The sequence below is a fragment of the Pseudophryne corroboree genome, chromosome 1 (assembly GCF_028390025.1).
Source record: "Pseudophryne corroboree isolate aPseCor3 chromosome 1, aPseCor3.hap2, whole genome shotgun sequence".
Lineage (NCBI taxonomy): Eukaryota > Metazoa > Chordata > Amphibia > Anura > Myobatrachidae > Pseudophryne > Pseudophryne corroboree.
Genome location: NC_086444.1, coordinates 738,157,209 through 738,182,016, shown reverse-complemented (window position 1 = coordinate 738,182,016; position 24,808 = coordinate 738,157,209).

The following is a 24,808-nucleotide window of genomic DNA, read 5'->3' as shown; positions in this document are numbered from 1 at the left end:
AGCAGACACAGTACAGTAGTCCACGGCTGTAGCTACCTCTGTGTCGGCACTCGGCAGTCCATCCATAATTGTATACCACCTACCCGTGGTTTTTTTTTCTTTCTTCTTTATACATACATACTACATCTCATTATCATCCAGTCTATATTAGCAGCAGACACAGTACAGTACAATAGTCCACGGCTGTAGCTACCTCTGTGTCGGCACTCGGCAGTCCATCCATAATTGTATACTAGTATCCATCCATCTCCATTGTTTACCTGAGGTGCCTTTTAGTTGTGCCTATTAAAATATGGAGAACAAAAATGTTGAGGTTCCAAAATTAGGGAAAGATCAAGATCCACTTCCACCTCGTGCTGAAGCTGCTGCCACTAGTCATGGCCGAGACGATGAAATGCCAGCAACGTCGTCTGCCAAGGTCGATGCCCAATGTCATAGTACAGAGCATGTCAAATCCAAAACACCAAATATCAGTAAAAAAAGGACTCCAAAACCTAAAATAAAATTGTCGGAGGAGAAGCGTAAACTTGCCAATATGCCATTTACCACACGGAGTGGCAAGGAACGGCTGAGGCCCTGGCCTATGTTCATGGCTAGTGGTTCAGCTTCACATGAGGATGGAAGCACTCAGCCTCTCGCTAGAAAACTGAAAAGACTCAAGCTGGCAAAAGCACCGCAAAGAACTGTGCGTTCTTCGAAATCCCAAATCCACAAGGAGAGTCCAATTGTGTCGGTTGCGATGCCTGACCTTCCCAACACTGGACGTGAAGAGCATGCGCCTTCCACCATTTGCACGCCCCCTGCAAGTGCTGGAAGGAGCACCCGCAGTCCAGTTCCTGATAGTCAGATTGAAGATGTCAGTGTTGAAGTACACCAGGATGAGGAGGATATGGGTGTTGCTGGCGCTGGGGAGGAAATTGACCAGGAGGATTCTGATGGTGAGGTGGCTTGTTTAAGTCAGGCACCCGGGGAGACACCTGTTGTCCGTGGGAGGAATATGGCCGTTGACATGCCTGGTGAAAATACCAAAAAAATCAGCTCTTCGGTGTGGAAGTATTTCACCAGAAATGCGGACAACATTTGTCAAGCCGTGTGTTCCCTTTGTCAAGCTGTAATAAGTAGGGGTAAGGACGTTAACGACCTCGGAACATCCTCCCTTATACGTCACCTGCAGCGCATTCATAATAAGTCAGTGACAAGTTCAAAAACTTTGGGCAACAGCGGAAGCAGTCCACTGACCAGTAAATCCCTTCCTCTTGTAACCAAGCTCACGCAAACCACCCCACCAACTCCCTCAGTGTCAATTTCCTCCTTCCCCAGGAATGCCAATAGTCCTGCAGGCCATGTCACTGGCAATTCTGACGAGTCCTCTCCTGCCTGGGATTCCTCCGATGCATCATTGCGTGTAACGCCTACTGCTGCTGGCGCTGCTGTTGTTGCTGCTGGGAGTCGATGGTCATCCCAGAGGGGAAGTCGTAAGCCCACTTGTACTACTTCCAGTAAGCAATTGACTGTCCAACAGTCCTTTGCGAGGAAGATGAAATATCACAGCAGTCATCCTGCTGCAAAGCGGATAACTGAGGCCTTGACAACTATGTTGGTGTTAGACGTGCGTCCGGTATCCGCCGTTAGTTCACAGGGAACTAGACAATTTATTGAGGCAGTGTGCCCCCGTTACCAAATACCATCTAGGTTCCACTTCTGTAGGCAGGCGATACCGAGAATGTACACGGACGTCAGAAAAAGACTCACCAGTGTCCTAAAAAATGCAGTTGTACCCAATGTCCACTTAACCACGGACATGTGGACAAGTGGAGCAGGGCAGGGTCAGGACTATATGACTGTGACAGCCCACTGGGTAGATGTATGGACTCCCGCCGCAAGAACAGCAGCGGCGGCACCAGTAGCAGCATCTCGCAAACGCCAACTCTTTCCTAGGCAGGCTACGCTTTGTATCACCGCTTTCCAGAATACGCACACAGCTAAAAACCTCTTACGGCAACTGAGGAAGATCATCGCAGAATGGCTTACCCCAATTGGACTCTCCTGTGGATTTGTGGCATCGGACAACGCCAGCAATATTGTGTGTGCATTAAATATGGGCAAATTCCAGCACGTCCCATGTTTTGCACATACCTTGAATTTGGTGGTGCAGAATTTTTTAAAAAACGACAGGGGCGTGCAAGAGATGCTGTCGGTGGCCAGAAGAATTGCGGGACACTTTCGGCGTACAGGCACCACGTACAGAAGACTGGAGCACCACCAAAAACTACTGAACCTGCCCTGCCATCATCTGAAGCAAGAAGTGGTAACGAGGTGGAATTCAACCCTCTATATGCTTCAGAGGTTGGAGGAGCAGCAAAAGGCCATTCAAGCCTATACAATTGAGCACGATATAGGAGGTGGAATGCACCTGTCTCAAGTGCAGTGGAGAATGATTTCAACGTTGTGCAAGGTTCTGATGCCCTTTGAACTTGCCACACGTGAAGTCAGTTCAGACACTGCCAGCCTGAGTCAGGTCATTCCCCTCATCAGGCTTTTGCAGAAGAAGCTGGAGACATTGAAGGAGGAGCTAACACGGAGCGATTCCGCTACGCATGTGGGACTTGTGGATGGAGCCCTTAATTCGCTTAACAAGGATTCACGGGTGGTCAATCTGTTGAAATCAGAGCACTACATTTTGGCCACCGTGCTCGATCCTAGATTTAAAACCTACCTTGGATCTCTCTTTCCGGCAGACACAAGTCTGCTGGGGTTGAAAGACCTGCTGGTGAGAAAATTGTCAAGTCAAGCGGAACGCGACCTGTCAACATCTCCTCCTTCACATTCTCCCGCAACTGGGGGTGCGAGGAAAAGGCTCAGAATTCCGAGCCCACCCGCTGGCGGTGATGCAGGGCAGTCTGGAGCGACTGCTGATGCTGACATCTGGTCCGGACTGAAGGACCTGACAACGATTACGGACATGTCGTCTACTGTCACTGCATATGATTCTCTCAACATTGAAAGAATGGTGGAGGATTATATGAGTGACCGCATCCAAGTAGGCACGTCACACAGTCCGTACTTATACTGGCAGGAAAAAGAGGCAATTTGGAGGCCCTTGCACAAACTGGCTTTATTCTACCTAAGTTGCCCTCCCACAAGTGTGTACTCCGAAAGAGTGTTTAGTGCCGCCGCTCACCTTGTCAGCAATCGGCGTACGAGGTTACATCCAGAAAATGTGGAGAAGATGATGTTCATTAAAATGAATTATAATCAATTCCTCCGCGGAGACATTGACCAGCAGCAATTGCCTCCACAAAGTACACAGGGAGCTGAGATGGTGGATTCCAGTGGGGACGAATTGATAATCTGTGAGGAGGGGGATGTACACGGTGATATATCGGAGGATGATGATGAGGTGGACATCTTGCCTCTGTAGAGCCAGTTTGTGCAAGGAGAGATTAATTGCTTCTTTTTTGGGGGGGGTCCAAACCAACCCGTCATATCAGTCACAGTCGTGTGGCAGACCCTGTCACTGAAATGATGGGTTGGTTAAAGTGTGCATGTCCTGTTTATACAACATAAGGGTGGGTGGGAGGGCCCAAGGACAATTCCATCTTGCACCTCTTTTTTCTTTTATTTTTCTTTGCGTCATGTGCTGTTTGGGGAGGGTTTTTTGGAAGGGCCATCCTGCGTGACACTGCAGTGCCACTCCTAGATGGGCCCGGTGTTTGTGTCGGCCACTAGGGTCGCTTATCTTACTCACACAGTCAGCTACCTCATTGCGCCTCTTTTTTTCTTTGCGTCATGTGCTGTTTGGGGAGGGTTTTTTGGAAGGGCCATCCTGCGTGACACTGCAGTGCCACTCCTAGATGGGCCCGGTGTTTGTGTCGGCCACTAGGGTCGCTTATCTTACTCACACAGTCAGCTACCTCATTGCGCCTCTTTTTTTCTTTGCGTCATGTGCTGTTTGGGGAGGGTTTTTTGGAAGGGCCATCCTGCGTGACACTGCAGTGCCACTCCTAGATGGGCCCGGTGTTTGTGTCGGCCACTAGGGTCGCTTATCTTACTCACACAGTCAGCTACCTCATTGCGCCTCTTTTTTTCTTTGCGTCATGTGCTGTTTGGGGAGGGTTTTTTGGAAGGGCCATCCTGCGTGACACTGCAGTGCCACTCCTAGATGGGCCCGGTGTTTGTGTCGGCCACTAGGGTCGCTTATCTTACTCACACAGTCAGCTACCTCATTGCGCCTCTTTTTTTCTTTGCGTCATGTGCTGTTTGGGGAGGGTTTTTTGGAAGGGCCATCCTGCGTGACACTGCAGTGCCACTCCTAGATGGGCCCGGTGTTTGTGTCGGCCACTAGGGTCGCTTATCTTACTCACACAGTCAGCTACCTCATTGCGCCTCTTTTTTTCTTTGCGTCATGTGCTGTTTGGGGAGGGTTTTTTGGAAGGGACATCCTGCGTGACACTGCAGTGCCACTCCTAGATGGGCCCGGTGTTTGTGTCGGCCACTAGGGTCGCTTATCTTACTCACACAGCTACCTCATTGCGCCTCTTTTTTTCTTTGCGTCATGTGCTGTTTGGGGAGGGTTTTTTGGAAGGGACATCCTGCGTGACACTGCAGTGCCACTCCTAGATGGGCCCGGTGTTTGTGTCGGCCACTAGGGTCGCTTATCTTACTCACACAGCTACCTCATTGCGCCTCTTTTTTTCTTTGCGTCATGTGCTGTTTGGGGAGGGTTTTTTGGAAGGGACATCCTGCGTGACACTGCAGTGCCACTCCTAGATGGGCCCGGTGTTTGTGTCGGCCACTAGGGTCGCTTATCTTACTCACACAGCGACCTCGGTGCAAATTTTAGGACTAAAAATAATATTGTGAGGTGTGAGGTATTCAGAATAGACTGAAAATGAGTGTAAATTATGGTTTTTGAGGTTAATAATACTTTGGGATCAAAATGACCCCCAAATTCTATGATTTAAGCTGTTTTTTAGGGTTTTTTGAAAAAAACACCCGAATCCAAAACACACCCGAATCCGACAAAAAAAATTCGGTGAGGTTTTGCCAAAACGCGGTCGAACCCAAAACACGGCCGCGGAACCGAACCCAAAACCAAAACACAAAACCCGAAAAATTTCCGGCGCTCATCTCTACAAAATATATCCTGTATGTCAGGGACTGTTGTCTTGCCACTGATTATCTAACAAGCAGTTACTTTCCTTAATTCTATTAAGGATTTTGTGTCCTTTCCCTCTGACTTTTATGAGGTCATATGTTTTAAAAGCTTGAACTGACTTTTATTACAGCTGAAATGTCTCTTGGCCCCTGAGTCCATGTGCCAGCAGTCTTAATTGTGGCAGTCAGCTACATTCAAGTTAAACTTGTTTTTTTGTCAAGTCTCCATGAGGTGTGACTGGACGCACTTGTCTGAGGCCCTGTGTGCCATTTCATGACACTTGAAACACTTGTAACTTTATTTCTTTGGCATTGTATACTTTGTGATTAATGCAGAAACTTCAGCGCTAGTCTCCACATGTGTACGCAATTACAGCAATTTGGTCAAAACTATTTCTGTCCTGAGTTTTCTCATTCATGCTCTTACAAGCACTTACTGTGAAAGTCAAATTGCATATTCGATATTTAGGACACCATGATATTTATAATGGATGCGCCTTATACGCATTGTATAGGTAATATGGTAGGGCGCGAATTACCGTAACGGGGACTTTCCACACAATGGGTGCATTACGGTAGAAGACACATTTTGTTCATAAATATCATACTGTAACACATGACAAACATTCCTATATTTCACATAAAATACACATATCCACCATCAACCCAAAACACAGATTTAATATATAGTAACTAGAGATGTGCACCGGACATTTTTCGGGTTTTGTGTTTTGGTTTTGGATTCGGTTCCGCGGCCATGTTTTGGATTCGGACGCGTTTTGGCAAAACTTCCCTTAAATTTTTTTAGCGGATTCGGGTGTGTTTTGGATTCGGGTTTTTTTTTTCCAAAAAACCCTCAAAAACAGCTTAAATCATAGAATTTGGGGGTAATTTTGATCCCATAGTATTATTTACCTCAATAACCATAATTTCCACTCATTTCCAGTCTATTCTGAACACTGAACACCTCACAATAATATTTTTAGCCCTAAAATTTGCACCAAGGTCACTGGATGACTAAGCTAAGCGACACAAGTGGCCGGCACAAACATCTGGCCTATCTAGGAGTGGCACTGCAGTGTCAGACAGGATGGCACTTAAAGAAATTGGCCCCAAACATCACATGATGCAAAGATAAATTAAAAAAAGAGGTGCAAGATGGAATTGTCCTTGGGCCCTCCCACCCACCCTTATGTTGTATAAACAGGACATGCACACTTTAACAAACCCATCATTTCAGCGACAGGGTCTGCCACATGACTGTGGCTGAAATGACTGGTTGGTTTGGGCCCCACCAAAAAAGAAGCAATCAATCTCTCCTTGCACAAACTGGCTCTACAGAGGCAAGATATCCACCTCTTCCTCATCGTCCGATTCCTCACCCCTTTCACTGTGTACATCCCTCTCCTCACAGAGTATTAATTCGTCCCCACTGAAATCCACCATCACAGGTCCCTGTGTACTTTCTGGAGGCAATTGCTGGTAAATGTCTCCACGGAGCAATTGATTATAATTCATTTTGATGAACATCATCTTCTCCACATTTTGTGGAAGTAATCTCGTACGCCGATCGCTGACAAGGTGACCGGCTGCACTAAACACTCTTTCGGAGTACACACTGGAGGGGGGGGCAACTTAGGTAAAATAAAGCCAGTTTGTGCAAGGGCCTTCAAATTGCCTCTTTTTCCTGCCAGTATACGTACGGACTGTCTGACATGCCTACTTGGATGCTGTCACTCATATAATCCTCCACCATTCTTTCAATGGTGACAGAATCATATGCAGTGACAGTAGACGACATGTCAGTAATCGTTGGCAGGTCCTTCAGTCCAGACCAGATGTCAGCTATCGCTCCTGACTGCCCTGCATCACCGCCAGCAGGTGGTTTTGGAAATTTGATCCTTTTCCTGGCAGCTCCAGTGGCGGTAGAAAATGAAGGAGGAGCTGTTGGCGGGTCACGTTCCGCTTGACTTGACAAGTGTCTCACCAGCAGGTCTTTGAACATCTGCAGACTTGTGTCTGCCGGAAAGAGAGATACAATGTAGGCTTTAAACCTAGGAACGAGCATGGTGGCCAAAATGTAGTGCTCTGATTTCAACAGATTGACCACCCGTGAATTCTGGTTAAGCGAATGAAGGGCTCCATCCACAAGTCCCACATGCCTAGCGGAATCGCTCAGTTTTAGCTCCTCTTTCAATCTCTCCAGCTGCTTTTGCAAAAGCATGATAAGGGGAATGACCAGGCTGGCAGTGTCTGAACTGACTTCACGTGTGGCAAGATCAAAGGGTTGCAGAACCTTGCACAACGTTGAAATCATTCTCCACTGCACTTGAGTCAGGTGCATTCCCCCTCCTTTGCCTATATCGTAGGCAGATGTATAGGCTTGAATGGCCTTTTGCTGCTCCTCCATCCTCTGAATCATATAGAGGGTTGAATTCCACCTCGTTACCACCTCTTGCTTCAGATGATGGCGGGGCATGTTCAGGAGTGTTTGCTGATGCTCCAGTCTTCGGCACGCGGTGGCTGAATGCCGAAAGTGGCCCGCAATTCTTCGGGCCACCGACAGCATCTCTTGCACACCCTGTCGTTTTTAAAAGAATTCTGCACCACCAAATTCATTGTATGTGCAAAACATGGGACGTGCTGGAATTTGCCCACATGTAATGCACGCACAATATTGGTGGCGTTGTCCGATGTCACAAATCCCCAGGAGAGTCCAATTGGGGTAAGCAAATCTGCGATGATCTTCCTCAGTTTCCGTAAGAGGTTGTCAGCTGTGTGCCTCTTATGGAAAGCGGTGATACAAAGCGTAGCCTGCCTAGGAACGAGTTGGCTTTTGCGAGATGCTGCTACTGGTGCCGCCGCTGTTGTTGCTGCGGGAGGCAATACATCTACCCAGTGGGCTGTCACAGTCATATAGTCTTTAGTATGCCCTACTCCACTTGTCCACATGTCCGTGGTTAAGTGGACATTGGGTACAACTGCATTTTTTAGGACACTGGTGACTCTTTTTCTGATGTCTGTGTACATTCTCGGTATCGCCTGCCTAGAGAAGTGGAACCTAGATGGTATTTGGTACCGGGGTCACACTACCTCAAGAAAGTCCCTGTGAACTAACGGTGGATACCGGACGCACATCTAACACCAACACAGTTGTCAAGGCCTGAGTTATCCGCTTTGCAACAGGATGACTACTGTGATATTTCATCTTCCTCGTAATGGACTGTTGGACAGTCAATTGCTTACTGGAAGTAGTACAAGTGGTCTTCCAACTTCCCCTCTGGGATGACGATCGACTCCCAGCAGCAACAACAGCAGCAGCGCCAGCAGCAGTAGGCGTTACACTCAAGGATCCATCGGAGGAATCCCAGTTAGGAGAGGACTCGTCAGACTTGCCAGTGACATGGCCTGCAGGACTATTGGCGTTCCTGTCTAAGGAGAAAATTGACACTGAGGGAGTTGGTGGTGTGGTTTGCAGGATCTTGGGTACAAGAGGAAGAAGGGATTTAGTTGTCACTGTCAGTGGACTGCTTCCGCTGTCACCCAAAGTTTTTGAACTTGTCAATGACTTCTGATGAATGCGCTCCAGGTGACGTATAAGGGAAGATGTTCCTAGGTGGTTAATGTCCTTACCCCTACTTATTACAGATGACAAAGGTAACACACGGCTTGACACCAGTTGTCCGCATTTCTGTCGAAATAATTCCACACCGAAGAGGTGATTTTTTGGGTATTTTGACCAGGCATGTCAATGGCCTTATTCATTCCACGGACAACAGGTGTCTTCCCGGTGCCTGACTTAAACAAACCACCTCTCCATCAGAATCCTCCTTGTCAATTTCCTCCTCAGCGCCAGCAACACCCATATCCTCATCCTGGTGTACTTCAACAGTGACATCTTCAATTTGAGTATCAGGAACTGTATTGTGGGTGCTCCTTCCAGCACTTGCAGGGGGCGTGCAAATGGTGGAAGGAGCCACCTCTTCCCATCCAGTGTTGGGAAGGTCAGGCATCACAACCGACACAATTGGACTCTCCTTGTGGATTTGTGATTTAGAAGAACGCACAGTTCTTTGCTGTGCTTTTGCCAGCTTAACTCTTTTCATTTTTCTAGCGGGAGGATGAGTGCTTCCATCCTCATGTGAATCTGACCCACTAGTCATGAGGAACATATGAGAGGGCCTTAGCCGTTCCTTGCCACTCCGTGTCGTAAATGGCATATTGGCAAGTTTACGCTTCTCCTAAAATGCTTTTAATTTAGATTTTTGGGTCATTTTACTGAACTTTTGTTTTTTGGATTTTACATGCTCTCTACTATGACATTGGGCATCGGCCTTGGCAGACGACGTTGATGACATTTCATTGTCTCTGCCATGACTAGTGGCAGTAGCTTCAGCACTAAGTGGAAGTGGATCTTGATCTTTCCCTATTTTACACTCCACATTTTTGTTCTCCATTTTTTAATGTGTGGAATTATATGCCAGTAATATATCTGAAATTAGACGGCAGTAATGTCTGGAATTAGATACCACTAGATAGATACCAGATACCACTGTGACTGGAATGATGATGACCTATGCACAGTAGAGATGAGCGGATTCGGTTTTACTCGGTTTTACTCGGTTCTCAAAACCGAATCTTATTGGCTATCCAAAACACGTGACATCCGTGAGCCAATGAGATTCGGTTTTGAGAACCGAGTAAAACCGAGTAAAACCGAATCCGCTCATCTCTAATGCACAGTGACAGGACACTACCACAGCACCCTACAGCAGCAAGATGCAGCACAAGACACTGGACTTTTAGTCACCACAATGTAGCACTGATAATAATGAGCACAGATACACTGTGCACTGTTCAGGATAATAGAACTGAGTGACACTGGGCAGCGAGAACAGCACTGGACTACTGTACTGTACTACCATATACTGGTCAGTGGTCACCACAATGCAGCAATGATAATAATGAGCACAGATACACTGTGCACTGTTCAGGATAATAGAACTGAGTGACACTGGGCAGCGAGAACAGCACTGGACTACTGTACTGTACTACCATATACTGGTCAGTGGTCACCACAATGCAGCAATGATAATAATGAGCACAGATACACTGTGCACTGTTCAGGATAATAGAACTGAGTGACACTGGGCAGCGAGAACAGCACTGGACTACTGTACTGTACTACCATATACTGGTCAGTGGTCACCACAATGCAGCAATGATAATAATGAGCACAGATACACTGTGCACTGTTCAGGATAATAGAACTGAGTGACACTGGGCAGCGAGAACAGCACTGGACTACTGTACTGTACTACCATATACTGGTCAGTGGTCACCACAATGCAGCAATGATAATAATGAGCACAGATACACTGTGCACTGTTCAGGTTAACAGGATTTTAATACCTACCGGTAAATACTTTTCTCCTAGTCCGTAAAGGATGCTGGGGTCCACTTCAGTACCATGGGGGTATAGACGGTTCCGCAGGAGCCATGGGCACTTTAAGACTTTTTCAGGGTGTGAACTGGCTCCTCCCTCTATGCCCCTCCTCCAGACCTCAGTATAGGAACTGTGCCCAGGGAGACGGACATTTCGAGGAAAGGATTTACTTTTAATTTAATGGTGAGATTCATACCAGCTCACACATCAACCATGCCACACAACATGGCATTCAACATAATCCATGCCAACGCGCATGAACAATTGCAGCAACATGCTGAAAATAATTGTAACACAACACTTGTGTAACTACAAAACTAACCACTGCAGGTAAAGTACGCACTGGGTCGGGAGCCCAGCATCCTCTACGGACTAGGAGAAAAGGATTTACCGGTAGGTATTAAAATCCTGTTTTCTCATACGTCCTAGAGGATGCTGGGGTCCACTTCAGTACCATGGGGTTATACCAAAGCTCCAGTACGGGCGGGAGAGTGCGGATGACCCTGCAGCACCGATTGACCAAACTTGAGGTCCTCATCGGCCAAGGTGTCAAACCTGTAAAACTTTGCAAACGTGTTTGCCCCTGACCAAGTAGCTGCTCGGCAAAGTTGTAATGCCGAGGCCCCCCGGGCAGCCGCCCAGGATGAGCCCACCTTTCTAGTAGAATGGGCATTTACCGAATTCGGTATCGGCAATCCTGTCGTGGAATGAGCGTGCTGAATCGTCCCTCTGATCCAGTGCACAATGGTTTGCTTAGAAGCAGGACACCCAATCTTGTTGGGAGCATACAGGACAAACAGAGCCTCTGTTTTCTGTATCCGAGCTGTTCTAGCGACATAAATTTTCAAAGCTCTGACCACATCAAGAGACTTTGACGCAGTGAAGGTGTCAGTAGCCACTGACACCACAATAGGTTGGTTTATATGGAAAGACGAAACCACCTTCGGAAGAAATTGCTGACGAGTTCTTAACTCTGCCCTATCTTCATGGAAGATCAGGTAAGGGCTCTTGTGAGACAAGGCCCCCAACTCAGACACCCACCTTGTGGATGCCAAGGCCAACAGCATGACCACTTTTCAGGTGAGAAACTTCAATTCTATCTCCTGTAGAGGTTCAAAGCAATCCGAATGAAGGAACTGCAACACCACATTAAGGTCCCATGGTGCCACCGGAGGCACAAATGAAGGTTGAATGTGCAGCACCCCTTTCACGAATGTCTGAACTTCTGGAAAGGAGGCCAATTGTTTTTGAAAGAAAACAGATAAGGCCGAAATCTGGACCTTGCTTGAACCCAATTTTAGGCCCGCATCCACACCCGCCTGCAGAAAATGGAGAAAATGTCCCAACTGAAACTCTTCCGTAGGAGCCTTCTTGGATTCACACCAAGACACAAACTTTCTCCATATATGGTGGTAATGTCTAGACGTTACTCCTTTCCTGGCCTGAATAAGAGTGTGGGATGACGTCTTTGGGAATACCCTTTCGGGCTAGGATCCGGCGCTCAACAGCCATGCCGTCAAACGTAGCCGCGATAAGGCTTGATACACGCACGGCCCCTGCTGCAGCAGGTCCTCGCGAAGAGGAAGAGGCCGAGGATCTTCTATGAGCAACTCCTGAAGATCTGAATACCAAACCCTCCTTGGCCAGTCTGGGACAATGAGGATCGCTCGAACCCTTGTTCTTCTTATGAGCTTGAGAACTTTTGGTATTAGTGGAAGTGGAGGGAAGACATACACCGACCAAAACACCCACTGTGACACCAGTGCATCCACTGCTATTGCTTGAGGGGCTCTTGACCTGGAACAATATCTCTGAAGCTTCTTGTTGAGACGAGACGCCATTATGTCTACTTGAGGAACTCCCCAAAGACTTGTCACCTCTGCGAAGACTTCTTGGTGGAGGCCCCACTCTCCTGGATGGAGATTGTGTCTGCTGAGGAAGTCTGCTTCCCAGTTGTCCACTCCCGGAATGAAAATTGCCGACAGAGCTTCTGCATGTCTTTCTGCCCAGAGGAGGATCTTTGTCACCTCTGCCATTGCCACTCCGCTTTTCGTTCCGCCCTGACAGTTTATGTACGCGACTGCTGTTACATTGTCCGACTGGATCTGCATGGGTTGATCTTGAAGAAGATGCACCGCTTGCAGAAGGCCGCTGCAGAAGGCTCTCAGTTCCAGAACGTTTATGTGAAGACAGATTTCCTGACTTGACCATTTTCCTTGGAAGCTTTTTCCCTGTGTGACTGCTCCCCAGCCTCGGAGTCTTGCATCTGTGGTTACTAGGACCCAGTCCTGAATCCCGAACCTGCGTCCCTCTAGTAGGTGAGAACTGTGTAGCCTCCACAGGAGCGAAATCCTGGCTCTGGAAGACAGGATTATCTTCTGGTACATGTGTAGGTGGGATCCGGACCACTTGTCCAACAGATCCAACATACTGTATGGCCTTGTATGCCGCTACCATCTTTCCCAACAACCGAATGCATTGATGGATCGACACTCTTGTTGGTTTCAAAATTTGTTTGACCATTCTCTGGATTTCCAGAGCCTTTTCTACTGGAAGAAATACCCTCTGTACTTCTGTGTCCAGTATTATCCCCAGAAAGGACAATCTTGTCGTCGGTTCCAACTGCAACTTTGGAAAATTCATGATCCAACCGTGTTGTTGGAGTATGGACAGGGAGAGTGCAATGTTCTGCACCAACCGTTCCCCGGATCTCGCTTTTATCAGGAGATCGTCTAGGTAAGGGATTATATTGACTCCTTGCTGTCGAAGGAGGACCATCATCTCCGCCATCACTTTGGTGAATACCCACGGTGCCGCGGAGAGTCCGAATGGCAACGTCTGGAAATGGTAATGGCAATCCTGTACTGCGAATCTCAGATAAGCTTGATGAGGAGGATAAATGGGAACATGTAAGTAGGAATCTTTTATGTCCACTAACACCATGAAGTCCCCTCAGAGATTCCATCTTGAACTTGAACCTTTTCAGGTAGAGATTCAGAGATTTCAGGTTTAAAATTGGTGTGACCGAGCCGTCCGGTTTCAGAACCACGAAGAGGCTTGAATAAAACCTTCTCCCTGTTGTGACAAGGGCACCAGGACCATGACTTGATCCTGACATAATTTTTGAATTGCAGCTGTTACTACTGCTCTGTCCGGGAGAGAAGCTGGCAAGGTCGATTTGAAAAATCGGCATGGGGAGACGTCTTGAAACTCCAGTTTGTATCCATGGGACACTATTTGTAAGACCCATGGGTCCAGGCCAGATTGAACCCAGAGCTGCTGAAAAGTTTCAGACGTGCTCCCACCCGAGCGGACTCCCGCAAGGGAGCCCAAGCATCATGCTGCAGATTTGGCAGAAGCAGGGGTTGATTTCTGCTCCTATGATCCTGGGGACGCTGTAGACTTTTTTCATCTTCCCCTCCCTCTACCTGCAAAGAAAGGGGAGCCTTTACCCTTTTTGCAGCTAGTGTTCAGTACCCTTCAGGATCTCCTAGACAAGTGTACGGGGGTCTCATCTACATATGCACCAGAGGATACGTCTATCGCCGAAAGCAAGGATTTCACTCCTCTGGTGGCTGCAAATGTCTCACCTTCTGGAGGGCCGCAGGTTCAGGATTCAGGACTGGATCCTTCTGACCAAGGATGCGAGTCTCCGAGGTTGGGGTGCAGTCACTCAAGGGGAAACCTTCCAAGTATGGTGGTCAAGTCTGGAATCCAGTCTTACAATAAACATTCTGGAACTAAGAGCCGTGTACAACGGTCTTCTTCAAGCGGCACATCTTCTGCGAGATCGTGCCATTCAAGTCCAGTCGGACAATGTAACAACGGTGGCCTACATCAACCGACAGGGCAGAACGAAGAGCAGAGCTGCAATGTCAGAGGTAACAAAAATCATCCTCTGGGCAGAAAAACACGCGTTGGCGCTGTCAGCAATCTTCATTCTGGGAGTGGACAACTGGGAAGCGGACTTCCTCAGCAGACACAATCTCCATCCAAGAGAGTGGGGACTCCATCTAGAGGAGTTCATGCAAGTGACACATCTTTGGGGGGTTCCTCAGATAGACATTATGGCCTCCCGCCTCAACAAGAAGCTTCAGAGGTATTGTTCCAGGTGAAGAGACCCACAAGCAGTGACGGTGGATGCTCTGGTGTCTCTGTGGGTGTTCCAGTCGGTGTACGTGTTTCCTCCACTTCCACTCATTCCAAGGATTCTAAAGCTCATAAGGAGAACAAGAGTTCAGGCAATCCTCATTGGGCCGATCACTTATCAAGACTTACCACAGCTACGTTTGACGGCATGGAGGTAGAATGCCAGATATTAGCTCGGAAAGGCATTCTGAACAAGATTATTCCTACCCTGATACAGGCTAAGAAAGGAGTGACGTCTAAACATTACCATCGCATTTGGAAAAAGTATGTATCTTGGTGTGAATCCAAGAAGTTTCCTTTGATGGAGTTTCAACTGGGACGGTTTCTCCTCTTCCTGCAAGCAAGTGTGGATATGGGCCTGAGGTTGGGTTCCGTAATGGTCTAGATTTCGGCCTTATCCATTTTCTTCTAGAAACAGCTGGCTTCCCTTCCTGAGGTTCAGACTTTTTTGAAAGGGGTTCTGCACATCCAGACTCCCTTTGTGCCGCCTACAGTGTTACAGTTCCTCCAATCGAAGTGGTTTGAGCCTCTACAGGAGGTTGAAGTCAAGTTTCTCACGTGGAAGGCTGTCACTTTGTTGGCCTTAGCTTGTGCTCGACATGTGTCGGAGTTGGGGGCTTTGTCTTAAAAAAGCCCCTATTTGATCTTCCATGAAGATAGAGCTGAGCTCCGGACTCGTCAGCAGTTCCTTTCCGAAGATTGTGTTGGCTTTTCATATCAACCAACCTATTGTGGTGCCAGTTGCTACTGACTCCTCAATTCCGGCAAAGTCCTTGATGTTTTAAGGGCTCTGAAGATCTATGTGAAGAGGACTGCTCGTCAAAGAAAATCGGACTCTCTATTTGTCCTGTATGATCCAAAGAAACTTGGGTGTCCTGCTTCTAAGCAGACGATATCTCGCTGGATCAGATTCACTATCCAGCATGCGTATTCTACAGCAGGACTGACGTGTCCAAAATCTGTTAAAGCCCACTCTACTCGTAAGGTGGGTTCTTTCTGGGCGGCTGCTCAGGGTGTCTCGGCTTTACAGCTTTGCCGAACGGCTACTTGGTCTGGGTTGAACACGTTTGCAAAATTCTATAGGTTCGATACTTTGGCCTCTGAGGACCTTAAGTTTGGTCAATCAGTTCTGCAGGAGCCTCCGCGCTTTCCCTCACGTTCTGGGAGCTGTGGTTCATCCCCATGGTACTACTGTGGACCCCAACATCCTCTAGGACGTAAAAGAAAATAGGATTTTAATTACCTACCGGTAAATCCTTTCTCGTAGTCCGTAGAGGATGCTGGGCGCCGCCCAGCACTTTGTTATCCTGCAAGTGGTTACATGATTCATTACAGCTTTGTTCTTAGTTAAGTACTGCGTTATTACTGGGTTCAGTAATGTTATTCAGCTGTTGCTGAGTCTTGAAGCTAGTTAGCTTGGTTTGCCTTGTTGGTGTGAGCTGGTGTGAATCTCGCCACTATGTGTGTTAAATCTTTCTCTCAAAGTTGTCCGTCTCCTCGGTCACAGTTTCTAGACTGAGTCTGGTAGGAGGGGCATAGAGGGAGGAGCCAGCCCACACTGTTAAACTCTTAAAGTGCCAATAGCTCCTAGTGGACCCGTCTATATCCCATGGTACTAATGTGGACCCCAGCATCCTCTACAGACTACGAGAAAAGGATTTACCGGTAGGTCATTAAAATCCAATTTTACATTACCTTGGAGCAATACAAGTAACGCCTCAGATTGACCTTTATCTAGGTATGATCTACTCACATCTCATACAATGATGTCTTCCTATGAATTATAGCATGTACAAGCATATACAGGTTGCCTATAGAATCAGAATCAGCTTTACTGGCCAGGTGTACTCATGTACACTAGGAATTTTTTTTGGTACAATGCATTGCCAAGCAGCAACATGAAGGAGTAATACATACATTACACACATGAGTTCATACTGCACATTGCAACTGTACGATAGACTCGACATATTAGACATATTATACATGTAAGACTAAAAATGAAAGCAGCTTGGCAGAGCAGCACAGAGGCAGCCATCCGCGGCGCCAACTAGAACTCAAACAATGCACATAATACAGAAGATTAAAGTAATAAATCAAAAGAAAAACCACACAGACAATAAAAAAAAAAAAAAAAAGTTGAGCACACAGAAAGCATAATGCATGATTAGTGTAGGCATTTTGGGTAATAACCTCCAAGGGTTGTGCATTCCACCCTCACAAGGTACCAGGTGTGGCAGCCATCTTAGGCACACTGCGTAGGATTACCCAGGGTGGAATAGTCCACCCCTAGAAGAGAACACAAAATGGGGAGCTTGCAGGGTCCTAAAGTTCAGAGTAGGGTTCCAACAAAACCATCAGGTCCATGTATTTTTCATCCCATCCTCAAGCACACCAGATAAAGCAGCCATATTGGGCGCACTACGAAGGTTTCACAGTGGGAGATGAACCATACAAGGGCCAAATGCATGTATGGGAAACTGACACGTGTGTAGGAGTATGCTATACCCTGCATGGAAAGATACAAATGAAGCACACCCTGCCCACGGAGGAGCTGTCCGAGGCAGCCATGTGGGGCACACTGCGTAGGTTACTGCTGGAAGGGTGTGCAACCAATGGAGGTAAACATTACAGGAGTAGCACACAGTAGGGTGGAAGTACGCTGTAAGGAGAAAGAGAAGAGAAAAGCACATTTGCAGGAAAACTGTACTAACATTATTATAAATGTCCTGGTCTCATGAGAGCAGTGCGGGTGGGTGTGAGAATGTGGGGTGCACATTAATGTCCAATGGAAATGACCCAGCAAAGTCTGGTCCTGGTGCGCACGTCCCTCAGTTCCCTGCTCAGCTTGAGGGGTAGTCCCGGGGGCAGTCATGATGTTCTTGGACAGAGGAGTAGTAGGCATCGGTCCTGGTGTTCTCAAGGCAGAGGTGAGGAGAGGCCACATAGTAGTCCTGAGTTGCAGTGTTTGGGGAACTAGTTTAATTAGAGATTTTAGCGTAGTCCAAATCCAGTTCAAACTCCGGTTCTAACTTCATCCTTAAAATACATACTTAACAAATGCATTCTTCACAGATGCAAGTAGGCCAAGTCCTGCAGTCCTTGATAATATTGCTCTCAAATGCTACAACTATGGGGGTTATTCTGAGTTGATCCCTAGCTGCCGTTGTTCGCTGCGTAGCGATCAGTGAAAATGCCGGCTAATCTGTGCATGCATATGCGCTGCAATGCGCACGTGCGTCGTACGGGTACAAAGTCCATTGTGGTTGTCACGATCCGGGTATCTGGACGCCATTTCTTACCTATCAGATGCCTCCTAAGGCTGGCTCAGCGCTCCAGGACCGGATCCCATCTGTTATCCTGAGGTGCACATTCCCGCATCCTCTCCTGTCTCTCTGGACGCAGTCACAGTAACGCCTTATACATCTGGCATGGCGTCTCCCGCGGCCTCCGCCGCCGTCCCTGAGCTTCTGCATTCAGAGTGGCGATTACGTCAGCCGCGGCCTCCGCTGTGTCCGCGTGGTCGGATGTGCATCTGTCAGTCTGACGTCTCCTGTCTCCGGTGGCCGGCGCCGCCATTACTGTTTTCCAGACCACATGGATTACAATCCAAACTTCCCTCCAAGTGTCTGCATGGGCGCAGCCATCTTGGATTCTGTCAGCTGATCTTTCCTACCAATCCGTTGTCAGTATTATTAATTTGCATAATTGCCTAGCCAATGCCTTCCTTGCTGCAGGTATAAATACGTTGTGCCTGAGCAAGGAAGGCATCAGTGCTTTGGTTGTCAAACCTAGTTCCAGTTTGTCTCTCTTCTGTGAATGTCTTCCAGGTTCCAGCTCCTGTCTCCAGACTTCTGCTATAGAGACCCGCACCAGCATTCCATCTGCGGTGTAGCCTGACTCTCCGATCCGTTCTGGACTCACCTGTTTCTAGCTACAACATCACCTGCTTCCAGCTCAGCTTCCAGCAGTGTACAGCTTCTCTTAAAGGGCCGGTGTCCTTTCTGCAGTTTACCACTCTCCACCGGTATTATTATTTCTCCGCTCTCAAATTCTACATTTCATCTACATTGCATCGCTCTCAAGCTTTATTTATTATTTAACTGGTTCCAGCCAGTATCCACTCCGTGCCAACACCTGTCAGGTTCTAACCAGTACCCACAGCAGCATTTTATCTACAGAAGTCCAGCTTTCCCTGGAACACCAGCTGGTACGACCCTGGGCTTTCCTCATCGCTACAGTTGAGCCTGGTAAGGACTTTCCAACTTGCAGATAATAAGAACTGTCTCATACCACCAGAGCTCTGTGGCCCCTGCCACCCTGTAGTACCCAGGAACTGTATTATTATTTCTCTGCTGATTTTTATGTTACTTTTTACTGCTACTGTGATGTATGGAGTTTGTCATAAATAAATATCATTGACTTTTACTCAAGTTGCCGTGGTCACGCCTTCGGGCGGTTTCTCTTCATGTTACTTACATGTCCAGGGGTCTGATACAACCTTCCAGGTTCCGGTACATCTCAGCCCCTACAACTGAGGCTGCCTTCCGTCAGCTCAGGCCCTCAGTTGTGACAGTAAGCACTGACCTAATGAATCCAGCCGGAGACCAGGATCAAGCGGCCAGGCCGATGCAAGAACTGGCAGCCCGACTTGAACATCAGGAGGCTGCACAGGGCCACATCATCCGCTGTCTCCAGGATCTCTCTACTCGGCTGGATGGGATTCAGACAACTCTCCGTGGATCAGACGCATCTGGGGCGTCAACCACAGTGACTCCAACTATAACCCCACCCACCTTACCCGTTTCTGCTCCACGTCTTCATCTTCCAACGCCAGCAAAATTTGACGGATCTCCAAGATTCTGCAGGGGATTTCTCAACCAGTGTGAGATTCAGTTTGAGCTACAACCTGGCAATTTTCCCAGTGACCGTACAAAAATTGCCTACATCATCTCTCTTCTCAGTGGCTCCGCCCTTGACTGGGCATCACCGTTATGGGAGAGGTCAGACACCCTGCTATCTTCTTACACTGCATTCGTGTCAACATTCAGGCGCATCTTCGACGAGCCAGGCCGGGTAACTTCAGCTTCGTCTGAGATTCTCCGTTTACGCCAGGGATCACTTACTGTAGGACAATATCTTATACAGTTCCAGATCCTGGCATCTGAACTGGCATGGAACGACGAGGCCCTGTATGCTGCATTCTGGCATGGTTTATCCGAGCGTATTAAAGATGAGTTAGCTACCAGAGACTTACCCTCCAAGTTAGATGAGCTAATCTCACTTTGTACGAAAGTTGACTTACGTTTCAGAGAGAGAGCAATTGAGAGTGGAAGATCATCTGCTCCAAAATCTTCTGCTCCTCCTCCTCGCCAACTGTCACCAACTAAAGATGAACCCATGCAAATTGGCCGTTCCCGTTTAACTCCTGCTGAGCGCCGAAGACGTCTCTCTGAGTCTCTTTGTCTTTACTGTGCAGCTCCGTCTCACACCATCAATGCCTGTCCCGAACGTCCGGGAAAACTCCAAACCCTAGCTCGCCCAGGAGAGGGCCAGCTAGGAGTAATGATCTCCTCTCCATCTCCTCATGATTGTAATCTCCCAGTCTCGCTTCAAGTTGCTCAACGTTATCGGAACGTCATTGCCCTCCTTGATTCCGGAGCAGCTGGGAACTTTATTACTGAAGCCTATGTTAAACGGTGGTCCCTACCCACCGAGAGACTTCCTTCCTCCTTTTCCTTAACTGCCGTGGATGGCAGTAAAATTTTTGATACTGTTATTGCTCTAAGGACTCTACCAGTTCGTCTGAGAGTGGGAGTTCTTCATTCCGAACTTATTTCACTTTTAGTGATTCCAAGAGCCACACATCCTGTGGTCCTGGGCCTTCCATGGCTCCGTCTTCACAATCCTACAATTGATTGGACGACTACGCAAATTCTGGCATGGGGTCCCTCCTGTGCTGAGACATGTTTGTTTAAAGTGTTGCCTGTCTGTTCTTCCTCCCCCAGGTCGTCTGATGTTCCACCTCCTCCATATCAAGATTTCACGGATGTGTTCAGTAAAGCTTCTGCTGATATCCTTCCTCCTCATAGAGAATGGGACTGCCCGATTGATCTCGTTCCAGGGAAGGTTCCACCTCGAGGCCGAACTTATCCGTTGTCTCTGCCTGAGACGCATTCTATGGAGGAATACATTAAAGAGAACCTAGCAAAGGGGTTCATTCGACCTTCTTCTTCTCCAGCCGGCGCAGGCTTCTTTTTTGTAAAAAAGAAAGATGGTGGTCTGCGGCCGTGCATCGACTACAGAGGTTTGAACGACATTACCATCAAGAACCGTTATCCTTTACCCCTGATTACTGAGCTCTTTGACAGAGTTAGCGGAGCTACCATCTTTACAAAGCTGGACTTGAGAGGTGCATACAATCTCATCCGGATCCGTGAGGGTGACGAGTGGAAGACCGCATTTAACACCCGTGACGGACATTATGAGTACCTCGTCATGCCCTTCGGATTGAGCAATGCTCCAGCTGTCTTCCAGCATTTCGTCAATGAGATCTTCAGAGACATTCTATACCGTCATGTCGTGGTCTATCTAGATGATATCCTCATTTTTGCCAACAATTTAGAGGAACATCGTTTTTGGGTAAAGGAGGTTCTGTCCCGTCTCCGTGTCAATCATCTCTATTGCAAATTAGAGAAATGCGTCTTTGAAGTCAACTCCATTCCGTTTCTAGGGTACATTGTGTCCGGTTCCGGACTAGAGATGGATCCTGAGAAACTACAAGCAATCCAGAATTGGCCGGTACCCTTAACCCTCAAAGGGGTCCAGAGGTTCTTAGGGTTCGCCAATTATTACCGAAAGTTTATACGAGACTTTTCCACCATTGTGGCGCCTATTACTGCTTTCACCAAGAAGGGTGCTAACCCGTCCAAGTGGTCTGAAGAAGCCATGCAAGCTTTTCATCTTTTAAAACAGAGGTTTATCTCTGCGCCTGTCCTGAAACAGCCTGACATCGACTCTCCTTTCATCTTAGAGGTGGATGCCTCCTCCGTTGGAGTAGGAGCGGTGTTATCTCAGAGGGCTAAAGATGGCCATTTACATCCTTGCAGTTTCTTTTCACGGAAGTTCTCCCCAGCGGAGCGCAACTATGCCATTGGCGACCAGGAGTTGCTAGCCATCAAGCTCGCTCTAGAGGAGTGGAGATATCTGTTGGAGGGAGCTTCTCATTCTATCACAATCCTTACAGACCACAAGAACCTTCTATATCTGAAAGGCGCACAATGTCTCAACCCTCGTCAGGCCAGATGGGCACTTTTCTTTTCCAGGTTCGACTTTAAACTCCAGTTCTGTCCGGGCTCTCAGAATCGCAAGGCCGATGCCCTTTCCCGCTCATGGGAGCAAGAAAATGAGTCAGAGTCTTCAGACAAGCATCCAATTATAAATCCGTTGGCATTCTCCACGGTAGGGATGGACTCTACGCCCCCATCAGGGAAAAGTTTTGTGAAGCCGACACTAAGGAAGAAGCTCTTGCATTGGGCCCATGCTTCCCGCTTTGCCGGACATACAGGTATCCAAAAAACCCTGGAGTTTATCTCTAGGTCCTATTGGTGGCCAACTCTGAAAAAGGACGTTTTGGAGTTTATTGCATCTTGCCCAAAGTGTGCTCAACATAAAGTATCCCGCCAGTCGCCTGCGGGGCAACTGGTTCCACTATCTGTTCCCCGTCGACCATGGACCCATTTGTCGATGGATTTTATTACAGATTTGCCCATGTGCAACAAGTTTAATACCATCTGGGTGGTAGTTGACCGGTTCACCAAGATGGCACACTTCATTCCTCTCACCGGTCTTCCGTCAGCTTCCAAGTTGGCTCAAGTATTCATACAGGAGATCGTTCGACTCCACGGTCTTCCAGAAGAAATTATCTCAGATCGAGGAGTTCAATTCACAGCCAAATTCTGCCGAAGTTTATGTCAAGTCCTCCAAGTCAAGCTTAAGTTTTCCACGGCTTACCATCCTCAGACCAATGGTCAAACTGAGAGGGTGAATCAGGACTTGGAGTCCTTCCTCCGCATCTATGTGTCCTCCTCTCAAGATGACTGGGTTCAATTACTTCCCTGGGCCGAGTTCTGTCATAACAACCAGTATCATTCTTCATCTTCTTCAACACCATTCTTCACCAACTTTGGATTCAACCCTAAAGTCCCTGAGTTCCAACCGCTTCCAGCAACTTCTGTTCCCGCAGTGGATATCACCTTGCATCAGTTTGCCAATATCTGGAAGAGCGTACGATCTGCTCTGCTCAAGGCATCGTTCAGGTACAAGAAGTTTGCGGATAAGAAGCGTCGGGCAGTTCCTGCTCTCAAGGTGGGTGATCGGGTATGGTTATCCACGAAGAATTTGAGGTTAAGAGTTCCCAGTATGAAGTTTGCACCTCGCTACATCGGTCCTTTTAAAATTGATCAAGTCATCAATCCTGTTGCTTACAGACTCCAGTTGCCTCCCTTCTTAAAAATACCCAGGACATTCCATGTTTCCCTGTTGAAACCGCTAATCTTGAATCGGTTTCATTCCTCACTTCCTCCAACTCCGAAAGTCCAAACTCAACGAGGCGTTGAGTATGAAGTAGCCAAGATCCTGGACTCACGTCACCGTTACGGTCAACTTCAGTATCTTATTGACTGGAAGGGTTATGGCCCTGAGGAACGTTCTTGGACCAATGCTTCTGATGTCCATGCTCCTGCCTTGGTCCGGAGATTCCATTCCAAGTTTCCTCAAAAGCCAAAGAAGTGTCCTGGGGCCACTCCTAAAGGGGGGGGTGCTGTCACGATCCGGGTATCTGGACGCCATTTCTTACCTATCAGATGCCTCCTAAGGCTGGCTCAGCGCTCCAGGACCGGATCCCATCTGTTATCCTGAGGTGCACATTCCCACATCCTCTCCTGTCTCTCTGGACGCAGTCACAGTAACGCCTTATACATCTGGCATGGCGTCTCCCGCGGCCTCCGCCGCCGTCCCTGAGCTTCTGCATTCAGAGTGGCGATTACGTCAGCCGCGGCCTCCGCTGTGTCCGCGTGGTCGGATGTGCATCTGTCAGTCTGACGTCTCCTGTCTCCGGTGGCCGGCGCCGCCATTACTGTTTTCCAGACCACATGGATTACAATCCAAACTTCCCTCCAAGTGTCTGCATGGGCGCAGCCATCTTGGATTCTGTCAGCTGATCTTTCCTACCAATCCGTTGTCAGTATTATTAATTTGCATAATTGCCTAGCCAATGCCTTCCTTGCTGCAGGTATAAATACGTTGTGCCTGAGCAAGGAAGGCGTCAGTGCTTTGGTTGTCAAACCTAGTTCCAGTTTGCCTCTCTTCTGTGAATGTCTTCCAGGTTCCAGCTCCTGTCTCCAGACTTCTGCTATAGAGACCCGCACCAGCATTCCATCTGCGGTGTAGCCTGACTCTCCGATCCGTTCTGGACTCACCTGTTTCTAGCTACAACATCACCTGCTTCCAGCTCAGCTTCCAGCAGTGTACAGCTTCTCTTAAAGGGCCGGTGTCCTTTCTGCAGTTTACCACTCTCCACCGGTATTATTATTTCTCCGCTCTCAAATTCTACATTTCATCTACATTGCATCGCTCTCAAGCTTTATTTATTATTTAACTGGTTCCAGCCAGTATCCACTCCGTGCCAACACCTGTCTGGTTCTAACCAGTACCCACAGCAGCATTTTATCTACAGCAGTCCAGCTTTCCCTGGAACACCAGCTGGTACGACCCTGGGCTTTCCTCATCGCTACAGTTGAGCCTGGTAAGGACTTTCCAACTTGCAGATAATAAGAACTGTCTCATACCACCAGAGCTCTGTGGCCCCTGCCACCCTGTAGTACCCAGGAACTGTATTATTATTTCTCTGCTGATTTTTATGTTACTTTTTACTGCTACTGTGATGCATGGAGTTTGTCATAAATAAATATCATTGACTTTTACTCAAGTTGTCGTGGTCACGCCTTCGGGCGGTTTCTCTTCATGTTACTTACATGTCCAGGGGTCTGATACAAC